The sequence below is a fragment of the Netta rufina genome (assembly GCF_964035555.1).
Source record: "Netta rufina genome assembly, chromosome: 2".
Taxonomy (NCBI): domain Eukaryota; kingdom Metazoa; phylum Chordata; class Aves; order Anseriformes; family Anatidae; genus Netta; species Netta rufina.
Window position 1 is genome coordinate 82,144,801 of NC_140124.1, and position 13,351 is coordinate 82,158,151.

A 13,351-nucleotide genomic window follows, 5' to 3' on the forward strand; every position below is an offset into this window, starting at 1 on the left:
TGTAGGATGTTGACTGCTGAAGTCTAAATTAAAGTAGTATCATCTGCTGACCTTCACATTGTCAGTACCAGAAAAATATGTAGTTGCAATGACTGTGCTTCAGTAAGCACAAGTAAGTTAACTTTCTCATATTCAGTCTTATGCCTGAATTGCAAAGGAGAGTTGTATTGCAATGATAGGATTATGGTGCTATTTTTTTTTTTTTTTTTTTTTTCATTTATGGATTCTTAGTCAGAAGGAAATGGACAAAGCTGCTAAAATGTGCCATGAATGAATACAAGCTAAAAACCTCAGACTTTATTGAAATAAAGTAAAAAAAAAAACACGTTTGTACTGTGATAGCTGTCAAAATTTGAAGGATTCTATAAACAGTACATTTGGATTTGGGGTTATTTTATTTTATTTTATTTTATTTTATTTTTGAAATAGATGTCATGGCTAATGCTACACAGTACTTTTTCCCTGTTTAACTGAACCCATACTCTGCATTTCAGATTCAGGCCTACCTTTGTTGTAGTTTTCTTTGTTTTATTTTATTTTATTTTATTTTCCTTTTTTCTTTTTTTCCCTTTAAATTTTAGAGGCCTTCAATCTAACTAAGGTATTGTCTGTAGGAATTTCCTCACTCTCATCAACTGCAATATGTTTTTACTTTTTTGGTAGCAGATGTAAAACCTAAGCTGTAAAAAACCTAAGATGTAAAAACTGGAAAGTACCAGCCCAGGCAAAGCTGGACAGATTGCAGTTTTCTACACTACAATTTAGGATGTTTTTCCAGCGATTTTGTGAGGAAGGCATCTATAAACTAGATGCCTATAAACAGGTATTCCAAGGAAGAAGCTGAAGAACTGATTTACAAAGTCTGGGCCACATACTAAAATGTTACTTCTAACAATACATCCTCTGTGGACTTGCATATGTGAGCAGGAGGATGTAAAATTCCAATTCTATGTAGCATAAGCAGATCTGGTTGATAATGAAAGAAACATCCTACTCCTTGTAGGGTCTACAGACCCAGAATTACAGTTGCTATAGCAGTCTCTTGAAATTAATCTCTTCATTATGTTATATTAATTGTCTGGCAAAATTAAAACATATACTTTAAAAAGCCTCGGAATAGTTAGTTTTTTATACTAACATGCACTGTTTATATAATAAAATGCCTCAGTATCCTTAAATTGTTCAAAGCTTCTTCACACCACTTAGAAAACTAAGGTAGAAAGGCCATGACTAGACCTCTTTATATTTCTAAACTGAATAAAATGAATTGTATAAACTTATTCTCAAACAACTTTCTCACATGAATATGTCTTCCCTGGCAACTTTGTGTCTGACATTTATTATGCTTGCTCAGTGAGAGAATGGAAAAATATTTTCCACATATGCTTATATAACTTGTCTTGTTCTTAACTACTTTCAATTAAAAACAACGACAAAAAATCCAACCCAAATCAAACTAAACCAAAACCAATACCTACTCAATGAAATACAATTTATAAGAAAAGTTGGATTATCTCCAAGATGGAATTTCTTTCTTAGGAGTATATATCACTTGTCCTCTACAGCTCTTAATATGAAGCTGAAGCTATCAGCTGCACAAAAAGGAAAGATATGACTTTGTAAAATACTCAGTAGTGCTATGGCAATCTTTCTTAAAGGACTTGAATGATACGAGAAAAGTCACATATTTCCTCTCTCTCTTTGTAGTTAGTCAGGGAGATGGTGTGGGCTGCAATGTCTGAGTTGTATGAGTATTGGGTGTATTGGGGTATGGAAACTGTGCAAGAACAAAGCTAAGCAGCTAAAAATCTGCAGAAACAATTAATTACAGGTCACATCATTTGAGGGGGCATCACAGAGGTGATTAAATACATATGAAAGATTCAATACATATGATAGAAGTATTAGAATGTATTAAAACTGAGTTTAGTGATTGATTATAGCTTTAGTAGTCTTTTACATGAGAATTAATCTGTACATTGTCTTTTTGAAGATTCTCCCTACCTCTGAACATTTTTTTTTTCTTTCTTAAAAACTGATGTAAATAGGTCACTTTTATCTTTCCTTTTTTAGCCTTTTGGAGAGGTGTTTCCCACCATATGTCACTTCAGCAACATAAGGGTGATGCTGACTACATTTCTTGCAGTGAGATAGCATTTATACAGAACATGCAGGATAGAAGCATCTTTCTGAGATATGTACAGTCTTGATAAGTGATTACATTTTCAGCTATGACCAAAAAGATCTAATTAAAACATGTCAGTAATAACAGCTGGGTTGAATGGCTAGTGGAATAGTTTTTTTGTTTTGTTTTGTTTTGTTTTTGCTTATTGTAATTCCCATGGAATAATTATTTGCCTGATGAGCAGAATGGAACTGAGGAGGGAGAGTATTGCTTTGTCTTTCCCGTATATTTCCACAGTCAAAGCATGCAGCATTTTTATAATATTTGGTTCTATCAAAATAAGCAGCTGGGTGGCAGTTGGTCCATCTTAACTTGAGAGGAGAGCAGCAAAGGTCAGCTTTCAGTGTCTGAAAGCTTCCTTTCTGAGAGAAAAAAATATCCAAGAGAAAAAAGAAGTAAAGTAAAGCAGTTAAATATTTTCTTTTAAAAGCCTTCACAGTGCTTGTTTTGCTGTCAATGAAAAAAATAAAAAAGAAATACTTGGACTATGTGGACTGTGGGAAGCATGGGAAACAGGGCATACAAACTAAACTTTGTCATTGCTCATCATGGATCTTCTAAAGAACTGCATAGGACAATATAGAAAACATTTTTTTTTTTTTTTTATTACTGTTGCAAACAAATATTTAGAAACAGATGTTCACATAGAAATTCACTAAGGGCATGTTCAGAAAGGTCATATTTTTTATTAGAGGGAAATGGAAAGAGTTATACACTTATTGTTCTCTCAGTATTAAGATTTTTTTCTCTTGGGCAGTAGGAAACATCTCTTTTTCTTATGTGAATAACTTATAAGTCTCCGCTATAGTGGTTGTTCTGTTTGTAGACGTGATTGTCTTTCTCTGGAAACTCAGAGAAACTGAGGACTGTCACAAGTTAGCAGCAATGACAGCTGAAATTTGCACTGAGCAAGCCCTCTCTGATTTAAGGTGTGTAACCTTAATCTGATTTAAGGTGTTGAGACTCTCATTCACAGTAGTTCCTGTCCTGTAATGAATGATACTGTTTTTACCATGAGTCAAAACAAAGTTATACAGTGTGCTTGTGTAAGTATATTATAAATTATATATACAGACATGTTAAAATGTTTTCCAGTCATAAGCTTTTTGTTGCTTTGTTGGTAGTTCATTTTACACCTATAACTGTTAAAATGCTCTCACGGCTGAGATATGCCAAGGTGTTTTTTTTTTTTTTATTTTTAATTTTTATTTTCATTTTTTTTTGCATTATTTTTGATAAAGGAGCAGAGCACATCATCTATCTGTTCAGCTTCTATTTCATTTATTTCAAGGTGTGCAATTAAGTAATGAGTCCATCTCAGAATCATAGAATCCTTTAGGTTGGAAAAGACTTTCAAGATCATCATGTTCAACCATCCACCTAACAATACCAAGTCCACCACTAAACCATGTCCCTAAGTACCACTTCCACATCTCTTTAATACCTCCAGGGATGACAACTCCTCCATTTCCCTGGACAGCTTGTTCCAATGCCTTACCACTCCTTTTGAGAAGAAATTCTTCCTGACATCTAATCTAAACCTCCTGTGGTGCAACTTGAGGCAGCTTCCTTGTGTCCTATCACTTGTTGGCTGAGAAAAGAGACTGACAACCTCCTCATTGCACCTCCTTTCAGGTAGCTGTAGGCAGCAATGAGGTCTTCCCTCAGCCTCCATTTCTCCAGACTAAACAGCCCTAGTTCTTTCAGCTGCTCCTCATACATCATGTTTTCTGGTTCCTTCATCAGCTTTGTTGCTCTTCTCTGGACATGCTCCAGCACCTTAATGTCCTTCTTTCAGTGACAGGCCCAAAGCTGAGCACAGTACTTGAGGTGTGGTCTCACTAGTGCTGAGTACAGGGGGAAAGTCATTTCACCAGTCCTGCTGGCCATACCACTTCTGATGCAGGCCAGGATGCTGTTTGCTTTCTCAGCCACCTCATGTTCATGCTGGCTCATGTTCAGCTGTATGTTGAAAAGAACCCCCATGTCTTTTTCTATACCGCTGCATCTGGTTGTTGTGACCCAGGTGCAGCACTTGGCATTTAGTCTTGTTGAATGTCATGAGATTGGACATGGCCCACCAATCTAGCCTATACAGATTTCTCTGCAGAGCCTTCTCATCCTCCAGTAGATGAACGCTCCCGCCCAACTTGTTTCATAATGCAGTCCAGCAAAACCTGGAATTGTGCCATTAATCACAGAATCACAGACTGGTTTGGGTCGGAAAGGACATTAAAGATCGTCTATTTCCAACCCCCCTGAAAAAGGCTGGGATGCTACCCACTAGATCAGGTTGGCAAAGACCCCATCCAACCTGGCCTTAAACACTTCCAGGTATGAAGCATCCACACTTTCTCTAAGCAACCTGTTCCAGTGGCTCACCACCCTCTGAGTGAAGGATTTCCTCCTAACATCTAATTTAAATCTCTCCTCTTTTAGTTTAAAACCATTCCCTTTTGTCCTGTCACTGGAACAGGTTGCCCATAGAGGTTGTGGATCCTCCTTCTCTAGAGATATTCAAAACCTGCTGGATGACCTCCTGCATAAAGTGCTATAGGTGATCCTGCTCAACAGGGGCGTTGGACTAGATGGTCTTCAGAAGCTCTTTCCAACCCTGCCCGTTCTGTGATGTACATAAGCTCAGAAACTTGCAGATAATGGAAAGATGTCTCTTTAAGATTCATTCTCTAATTTTGGTTTTATTCACTAACAGGCAAGTGATTTATTATTCTACCAGACCTGTTTTAAACTTTTTTTCTTTTTTTTTCTCTCTCTCTCTTTTTTTTTTTTTTTTTTACTTTAACAATGTAGAATTTTTTCCAAACTACTTCATAACTACTGAGCTTTTGAATGATCACAAATTTTGATATGAGTTCTTTAACTGCACAGGATCAAGTAGTAGACCACTAATCTTCACATTAATTTTATTCCCAAGCACTCATACTAGCAGGCTGTATAGGTGCTATTTTCACATATTTTGATGAGTATGTTTTTTCTGGTGTTTTTTGGACTCTTGTGCAAAGCTATTGTAACATTTACACTGTTAGTTTAGCAGACAACCAGTGTTTTGGAATTGTAAAAATTTCTTTCTTGCTGTTGCAAAAGCCAATGTTATATAAAGATACAGCTGGTAGAATGGAGACAGATATGCCCACTCCAGTGGAAGGGTGTATTTTCACAGGAAATTATTGTTCTGTAATAGTGATTTAGTTTTTCAACCACCTAAAGAGATGATCCACAGTCAGTAATGTTATAATATTTAAATCTCATTTGCCAGGAATTTTTTAGGAGATTGTAAAGTACTATGTATTACTCTGCAGTTTCCCTGAAATGTGAGGAACAGTAAACAAAATTGCATGGGGGAGATTTACAAGGTTTCCTTCTTTTGTTTTTTCCCCCTGTGGGGAGTTGGAACAAGCACATCACATCCTTTGACTCCTCATGCTTTATTTGGAAGAGTCCATTGTGTGCAAATGCCTTTGTTCTTGATTACTCCAAACCTCTGAGAAGGTAGGATTTTATTGTTTGCGTTGATAATTATGTATTGAAGCCACATATCTCAAAGAGCATTTTATTTAAAAGGTGTGGCTTTGCCATTTAGCACAGCTGTCATATTCACTGTTTAGGAAAAAGCACACATGAACAGATCTGAATCTTATTTGGTCACTTCCTTAAATGGATTATTCTACCTAGGACAGAGATGGTTAAAATAATTTATGTTCCTAGTTTCTTTCATTTCTAATTTTCTATCTTTCTCTGCACTACACTGTACACAATATATATATTTTTTAATTTTTATTTTTTCCCCCACCTGGCTTGCACATTTTTCTGTTCTCAGTCTCATTCCCGTGAAATAAACTAATTTTCAGAAAAGAAAACAGAACCTTCTATCAAGTGAATGGTAAATCTGATGTGATTGTGCATCAAACACCAGTGTGCTGTAGAGAGATAGCTAGGGTGATAATCATTTAGTTTAGATTTGCTGTAACCACTGTCCAGGTTACCATACCCTTGGGAAAGATTAGCCATTCAGTTAAAAATATCTAGAAGGTAACTTTCCAGAGATACTACAGCAGCATGACTCCTGCTATAAGGCCCTGCGTTCCCCAATGGCATCATCTGCTTCCTAAATGTCAGTGCAGTGTTTGACTGCTGCCTGCATTTCGATTTTGTGCAGCATTACTCTATAAAAGCTAAAGGTTATTCTTCTACTGGTGGAAAGTGTCTGAATGATTTGCAAGAGCAAAGCTAAAATAATAAAAGGAAGTAACTCAGTACATCAGGGGATGCCCTAAAACATACTAATACAAAATTAATCAAAAAAGCAGTTCCAGCTCCTGCTCCTCTTCTCCACCATTATAAAGGTCGGGAAAAATAGAAGAAACAAAAAAGAAACCCCTTATGTATAAGACAGATAGCATTTTAGATGTTTTGAAGATATCATTAAATATCTTTATAGCATGATATCACTTTCTGCAACTATCCCAAGTCTTACAGTCAAATTACTGTTACTGAATGTTAATTTTGTTTAGATAGCTCAAGATTCCTTTGTTTTCATAAGTATATATATAAATAGCTTTTTAGAGTAGCTGTTGGCAGAACTAAACAGCAAATTTTAAAGAAAAAATTAGGTGAGGAACTAAGATCAGCTTCAATAACTATTTTTGTATATGCACGTCAGACTATAGTAAAAGAAAATGTATTTCAAACTCCATAACAGGCAACCATATGGAATAATAGCTGTAGGGGTCTGCAAGAGAAAAGATGTTACATTTCTCAAGTGTTCCTTTCAGCTTTTCAACTCATTTATATTAAATTATCGTTCCTTGAGGAGTCAGGAGCTAGAGCTGGGGTGTCTGGTAGGGCTCTGAGGCAAAGCTACTTTAAGCTGGAGGCTTAAAGGAATAACAGTTGTTCCTTGTGAAAGGTAGTAAAGGTTCAATATTGAATATTTAAATTACAATATTGGATGAATAGAAAGAAGTTGGCTTCCTTGCCTTTGGCCATTTGTGTCAGTAGCAGTTAAGAAATTCTCCTAACTTGCCTTAATGCATCCATAAATGTTGGCTTTATAACCTTTCTTTTGCAGCCTTTTTTTTTGGAGTTCAACATAAAACTCGAAAATTGCTGAAACAATAATAGAAGAAACTCTTTAATGCAGAGATTTTAACTAGCAGCTTCAATTAGGTGAGATGTTTGATTTGATCACTCTTAGAAGGAAAGAAAAAAAAAATACAGCTATCTCCTCAATTACCCCTTTATCTTCAATTGCTTTGATATTATACACAATTGTTTATAGTGTGCAGAAGTACACACTGCATCACCTTTTATTCTGTAAACATACAAGTGGCTGATGGCTGCCTGGTATGGAGGTCACTAACATGGGAAGTGCATATAAGTGACAATTTTAAGTTCTCTGCTGTATGTGGAAATTAGGTGGCATTTTTTTCAGGTACTGTGTACAGATTCTCTGTCAAGCTGTTTCCACGAGGTCTCTCTGCACACTTTAATGAATACTTAATAAGTCAAATCATCTAGTGTCTGACAGTCTACCTGGGCTGTGACAATCAGTTCAAGCCAGCTCATTGTTTCTGTTTCTTTGCTCATTTACTGTTTGGTTGCAGTAGATGAACAGAAACCTCCCCTACCACTGCAGTTTAAATGTAGCCAGTTGGTGTAATGATCTAACTAATGCTCAAGTACAACAAACATGAGGATAAAAAAGAATCTCCATCAGGCTCCTGCTGTGCATGGGTGTGAGTTCAGCAAAGGCTGATTTCTGTATTGCCCAGAGTCCTGAATAGGCAGAACAGTGTCTCTAACAGCCAGTTTATGCCCTATGACTTTTACATGCCATGATGAAGTCAGATGCAACACTATTAAGCCCAACCACCCAACCAATATCTAATTATTACAGTCTCTCATACTTCAAGATCATTTCATTCTTTCCTTTCTTTTTGAATTGTATTCTTCCTAGAAATGTCTTTGAAGTGACAATGGTATTTTGCAAAACTGACAGGTAGAGATGAAATGTGGTGTTTGATTTCTCCAAATATTTGACATTCTGTGCAAATGCCAGTGTGCCTCTTTGAGTTCACTTAAGAAGGTACATTCTTTGTGTTCTTTTTTTTTTTTGTGTGTGTGTGTGTTTTTTTTCTTTCTTCCTTTTTTTTTTTTTTTCTTCTTTTCTTTTTCCAGACTAATACACAATGATGAAAACACAGTTCTTATGTTAAGTGAACTTACAGGTGATTAAGAGCAAACAAAATGTCAAGAAAAGGTTAAGGGCTACAATGTTCCTCACTGTAATTCCACTTTTTTTTTTCCTTTCTTTTTTCTTCTTCCTTTTTTTCTTCTTCCTCTTTTTTTTTTTTTTTTTTTCAGTGAACTTCTCCATCATTTTCCAATAAAAACATCTTGCTGTATTAAATGGTTTCTGCCATTGCATCAGTTCTTTCCTGAAAGCAATAAAAATATTTATTCTTGGCTTGTTCATTCCTTAAAGGACGGTAATTTATCTGCTATTCATATTGTAGATAAATTATTTTTTGCCCTAGATCTTGGAATTCTGTACTAATAAGAGCAATGAGTGTCAGCTTCAGTTTGTCACCAGTCTGGAAATCTGCTTTTGGTCACATGGAACAATCTTCTCAAATAGTTACAAAGACCATTTACACAACGCAAGATTGAGGGGGTAGCCTGTCTGTTAGATTACAGAATCACAGAATCACAGAATTGTCTAGGTTGGAAGAGACCTCAAGATCATCGAGTCCAACCTCTGACCTAACATTAACAAATCCTCCACTAAACCATATCACAGAATCACAGAATCACAGAATTTTCTAGGTTGGAAGAGACCTCAAGAACTAAGTTCAACATCTAAACATCTTTTAAAGACCTCCAGGGATGGTGACTCCACCACTTCCCTGGGCAGCCCATTCCAATGCCTCACAACCCTCTCAGTAAAGAAGTTCTTCCTAATATCCAACCTAAAACACCCCTGGTACAACTTTAGCCCGTTCCCCCTCATCCTGTCACCAGGCACGTGGGAGAATAGGCCAACCCCCACCTCACTACAGCCTCCTTTAATGTACATATATAGAGTGATAAGGTCACCCCTGAGCCTCCTCTTCTCCAGGCTGAACAAGCCCAGCTCCCTCAGCTGCTCCTCGTAAGACTTGTAAGTAGTTTAGTAGTACTGTGAAACAGCACCTCAATGCAGAGGTTTTCTCTTGGCTTTTGTTGACCTATTTCAGCATTTCCATAAGAAGTTAATAGATTCTACTAGCAGATAGAAAGCTACTGTGTACAATGATTCTTAGCATAAATTACCTGTGATTAATCCACAAAATACATACTTATTTTTCTTAATGTTTTTGTATTGCAGCCTGCAGAAGTTGTTAATTTAACATTGATCAAACAGTGCAGTGCTCTGGATTGAAGCACGTAGAATTTTCCTAAACAGTGAAATTTAAAGTTACATCTCCTGCAGCTAAATTTGAGCACTAAGCAGAATAGTGGTAGTAATAGTGGTAGTAATTCCATTTCATTTAAACTAAAAGATGGAATTTCTTACCCTGCCAAACCAAAATCACTTGAGCCTTGTTTTTGAAATTGAAAAATATAGTAGCAGTAGTGGTTACTGTATATTGCCTGCATCACTTTTCATGTAAAATCTGTGTTTGCAACCTAGGAAATTCAAACTGATGAGATTAATATCCTTGAAGGAAAAAGAAGTGAAACTGCAGTGTAATAATATAAAGGAATTATGAAATTTACATGAATTTTAATAAGCTGTATTTAGAGACTCAAAGTTATATATATGCATAGAAATGCATATATCCAGAAAAGGATAATAGATTCAAACATAGTACTTCACAAAGAATGAAATTACCTGATGGCCACCCATTGAAATCTGTTGTGGGATGAAACTTGAATCATTATCTCAACAGATAACATAAAATAGATGAAGCAGAAGTTTAGAAGCTGTAATGAACTTTTCTGCCATATGTACAAACATAAATTCACATCTATTATGTTGCTGACATTAGATCACAGTGTATTATTCTGTCTGCTGCTGTCCCAACATTCCTTTTGTAACATCTATGTTAGTTTGTATTTATTTATTTTATTTTTCTCAGTGGTCTCAGAACAGTGATTATCTTCTGTATTTGTACAGCTCTTACTATGTTGTTAAGTTCTGGCTCAGTAGTTGAGATCCTAAAAAAATTAAAAAACAAAACCAAATTTTACTTTTAGTATGAAATTGGACTCTCCCAAAACTCTGTTGTTACAGGTTGTTACTGGGAATAGCATTACATCAAACCTCATGGACAGTTGTCCGGACCCTGGTGACTATGCTGATTACTTAAGTGAACATATGTAGGTTTTATCCGAAGTCAGAAATCAATGAATTCTACATTCACTTAAGAAAAGAACTTTCCAGAACCTCAGTAGAGACACATTATTATTATTATTATTTTAAAATTAGTTAATTAAAAAGATTTGCTAAAGTTTAATAAATATCCAACACCTCATGTTTTATTGAACAATCACTTCAATTATTTTATCTTCCTCATTTTGGCAAAGATCTAGGTTTCTTGTAACCTAGTAACATCTTGTAACATTGCTAAGCAAAAATGGTATCTGCTACTCCAAAAATAACAAAACCTAAAAATCCTCAAATATCAACTCCTAGTAAATTACATGACAGAGATTTTTGTCCCTTTCTGCTTGTTTTGTAAGTAATTAAAATACATGTTTATTTACTTGAATGCTTTCTCAGTAATAGTTTAGCTAATGGAAGCAAGATTGTGTTTTCTTTTACTTTGATCAAGTGTTAGCTTTAATTATTTACTGAATGGACTGAAGTGGCATTGCAATTTAAAAGGAAGGTTATGAATGAGCCTTTGCCTGATATCTTCTGGAAAATGTTCTGAAAAAAACAAACCTTGCAGTTTGTGTCAAGTGTTAATGATTCTTTTAAGAATGACTTTGTAAACCCCCCTCCTGATTAAACTAAGGCTGGATAGAGGTAATACCACTAACAGAGAGCAGCTGGGCTTGATATAAATGCAGCTTTCTTGTTTGTGGGTAGGTTATAAACTTTGCCTTGTGGCTGGTTCTGCTCTAGTAAATGCAGATACTTCTGTTAGAAATTGAGTTTTCTTCTTCTTTTTGCTACATACTATCTGAGACCCATATATTCTGATGAGAGAATAAACTTGTTTTGTTGCTGTATATTGCATAAAACAGTTGGAGTTTTATGCAAAAGATAATGCTAAACTTGCTTAAGGGAAAGGAAGGGAGGAGAGATTTTAGGAAGGAGAGCAGTGGTTCCTTTACAGCCGTCTGGTGTAGTGTGATTTGCCCAGTGATGTAATTATTCTGTCCTCTACTGTTTTTCAGGATTGCAGGTGTGAGATGTCTCAGATCTGGTGACATGTGTGCTGTGATATAGCTCTGTGTCCCCACTGTTTTGTTCAGCACTTGTTGGCTCTCTGACTTTTTATTGCAGCATATGGCTGTCTGATGCTAGCATTTCACCATGAACAACGTAATGAACTTCCAGCAGTCTATTGCTCCCATAAGCCTCATGTTAGTTGAGCAGTGGTGAACTTATCTGAAAATACATGGCTTTTTCAGAAGGGCTTGACAAGAGTGCTTGGAATGTGAAAAAGGACCCGTGCCTCCCAACTTAAAACTGCAATTATTATTATTTTTATTTATTTATGTATTTTTTCCTCAAACTTAGGCTCTGGCTTATTTTATTTTATTTTTTTATATTTTTATTTTTTAAAATGTAGGTTTTGATTGCTTTGTTGTTCCATTACCAGTGTAGCAAAGGCCCTTCTCCATATTTTATACTTCTGTTTTTTACTCGATGTAAAGGATCAGAAATTGAAAATCTGAAATCATGATCCAATGCCTTACCAATAAGCAGCCCACATTGTTACCTCCATTTCAGTTCTATAAGTTCTAAATTTTTACTGCCTTCTGGGTGAAATAATTAACTGCTTCTTGTTTCTTTGATAGCTGCTCTATTTCCAAGACTTCCTATAATTAAGAGTCACTGTGTTGGGCTTAGATGGCAAGGTTTTGGTAGTGGAGGAGCTGCAGGGGTGGCCTCTGTGAGCCAAGCCCAGCAGCTGCCCCATGTCAGACCAGAGCCAGCTCCAGATGGCTCCACAAGGGACCCTCTGCTGGCCAGAGTTGAGCCAGGAAGCAATGCTGGTTGGGCCTCTGGGAGAGCAGATTTGAGAAAAGGAAAAAAACTGCTGCACAGCAGCAACTGGGAGAGAGAAGTGTGTGAGAAAATGTGAGAGAACCAGCCCTGCAGAGACGCAGGTCAGTGCAGAAGGAGGGCAGAAGATGCTCCAGGCACGGAGCAGAAGATTAAACCACCACAGCTACCTTTTTACTTTGACAAAATGTTGGTGTTTAAAATTGTTGCCAGCTGCACTCAAACACTAAAGAGTTTGGAAACTTAATAAACTACCATGGAACCTGCATGCTTCTTATGGAGAAAAAACCTGTATTGCTTCGGTGCCTTATTTTTGAATTTCATTTTTGGAAGGAGTAACAGAACGTTCAGTGGAGGAACAGAAATATGTAGATAAATACAAGTAACTCCTTTATGGTGATATATCAAAATGGAAATGAGATGTTTGTATAGGTTTTGGAAAATGTATATATTTATGGAAATAGATAAAAACATTGATTGTCTTATTTGAGCAATTGTTGATTTGAAAGAACATTATGTATTGCAAAGGCTAGGAAACTGGCCTGAAATTTTCATTCCTTTGGAGATGCTGTCCTACTTTAAACCCAATAATGCTGTTGTAATATGTCTTTTTGATACTTCTGAAGTGAAGGATAATTCAAAAGTTGCTCTCGCATTGAGCTATATCTCTCAGACATTAAAAAAAATAATCTTAGAAACTGAAAAATTAGACTGTTAGATATGTTCTAATGCATACAAGGATCAATATTAGCCACTCAGAATAAATATTTAGATGACAATTCTCCTACCCTCTGCCTAGCATTTTCTTAACATAATCTTCCTGTACAACCATCAAAAATTCAGAAGAATATCATTTCATTATTTAGTCAGGTAGGCCTCAAAAGTAAAACGTACCCATCAAGTCCAGTCCTTATTATGTATTC